Source organism: Palaemon carinicauda, chromosome 15, assembly GCF_036898095.1.
Source record: "Palaemon carinicauda isolate YSFRI2023 chromosome 15, ASM3689809v2, whole genome shotgun sequence".
Lineage (NCBI taxonomy): Eukaryota > Metazoa > Arthropoda > Malacostraca > Decapoda > Palaemonidae > Palaemon > Palaemon carinicauda.
Genome location: NC_090739.1, coordinates 137,604,184 through 137,606,158, shown reverse-complemented (window position 1 = coordinate 137,606,158; position 1,975 = coordinate 137,604,184). Strand labels below are relative to the sequence as shown.

General features: G+C 34.4%; 1 protein-coding gene across 1 annotated transcript in view; it reads right to left on the bottom strand.

Moving 5' to 3' along the window:
• LOC137654402 (uncharacterized) overlaps positions 1-1,612 on the bottom strand; it is a 7,728-nt gene extending 6,116 nt beyond the window's left edge. Inside the window, exon 1 of the mRNA XM_068388006.1 lies at positions 1,545-1,612. The gene's annotated coding sequence lies outside the window, so the exon portion shown is untranslated. The remainder of the gene's footprint in view (positions 1-1,544) is intronic.
• Between the last annotated feature and the right edge of the window lie 363 nt (positions 1,613-1,975).

Below are 1,975 nucleotides of genomic sequence, written 5' to 3'. Positions count from 1 at the left end.
TTTAAATTCACCATAGTTATCAACTGTTTGTATTCGCTTTTCCGTCTAACAACAAATCTCAAAATTTAGAGTTTATAACTTAACTAATTTATTTGGTATTTTTTATTTATATATTTTCTGAGAATTTTTGGAACATGACAGAATACAATCATATAATTGACATTTTATGCAAACTAAGTTGCCCCAAATCTTTAGCGAATACCTACTTTAGCGAATACGTAGTTTAGCGAATACTTACTTCAGCGAATACCTACTTTAGCGAATACGTAGTTAGCGAATATCTACTTTAGCGAATACTTACTTTAGCGAATACTTACTTTACGAATACCTACTTCACCGAAGGCGAAATTTGACAAAGAATCCGAACTGATATTATTAAACTATCTGACGATTGACTTCCTCCTAAAATCTTTGTTGATACTAACGGAATTTGAAAATAAAAGATAAATTATAGTGCAATTTAAAACGTAGGTCAAAATGGTACCGTAAATGCGAACTGGAACGAACGCCTTTTCGTTTCAACAATTCACTGACGCTAATGAAATGAATTAGGCCCCACTCACACTTAGAGAGAGAGAGAGAGAGAGAGAGAGAGAGAGAGAGAGAGAGAGAGAGAGAGAGAGAGAGAGAGAGAGTTTACCATAGCAGCTATCGTTTATAGTTAAACTTCAAACGTTTAAGTGATTTAATCATGATCTTGGAACCACAATGTCATCCCAAAATACCCAGTTATTATTATTATTATTATTACTATTATTATTATTATTATTATTATTATTATTATTATTATTTAAGCTATAATCCTAGTTGAAAAAGCAAGATGCTAGAAGCCCCGAGGCTCCAACAGGGAAAATCAGCCCAGTGAGGAAAAGCAATAAGGAAATAAAAGAAAAATAAAGATTAGTGATAAACAATCAAAATAAAATATACTAAGAACAGTGACATCAAATTAGATCTTTCATACATTAAAAGAAAAAAACGAGAGGGAAGAGAAATTACATAACAGCGTGCCCAATTGCACCCTTAAACAAGAAACCTTTGAACTTGCAACAAATCACGGAGAAACGTTTTGGGCCATTGAGTGTCACAGCAGATCTTAATGAAAATATATTCGAAGCACAGAAATTAATTTTCTTAAAAAAGACCAGCCCATCAAGTTTGTCACTAGTCCAACTTCCTTCTAGGAGAAGGACAATCCAAATTCAAACCATTGTTCTTTAGTTTTGGGTAGTGCCATAGCCTCTTTGCCATGGTCTTCCACTGTCTTTGGTTAGAGATCTCTTGCTTGAGGGTACACTCAAGCACACTAACCTATCTTATTTCTCTAACTCTTGTCTTGTTAAAGTTTTTACAGTTTATAAAGGATATATTTATTTTGATATTACTGTTCTTAAATATTTTAATTTTCCTTGCTTCCTTTCCTCACTGGGCTATTTTCCCTGTTGGGGCGCCTGGACTTATAGCATCCTGTTTTTCCAACTAGGGTTATAGTTTAGCAAGTAATAATAATAATAATAATAATAATAATAATATACTAGACTTACCAACCAAATCTGGTCGCTAGAAGATGTCCTGAATCCTGTCTTGATCACATACAACTAACTGGTTTGCGACAATCGTTAACTATCTTTAGAACTTCGACTTCTCGACCGATAGATGTATTTCATATATTTTGTTGGAAAACAAAGCACTGTTTAGATTTTCTAAACGAGCAGTTAGCTGAGTTTCAGCTACTATACTAATGACGTCACCCAATCGTTGTAAACAACTCCTAACTACTAGTTTGTAATCTTACGTTTCGTTTGGTTAACTTCAATGCCTAAAGGCCAAATTGAAGGTAAGGTTTAAGGTTTAATGGTTTAACGGCCGCGCATGAATGGCAGAGACAAGGTAAAGTGACATTGTCTTATCAAGCAGGACAATGCCCTAAAGACTGACCGCATTGCATGTGATTAACGCACAAGCCCCCTTTCCA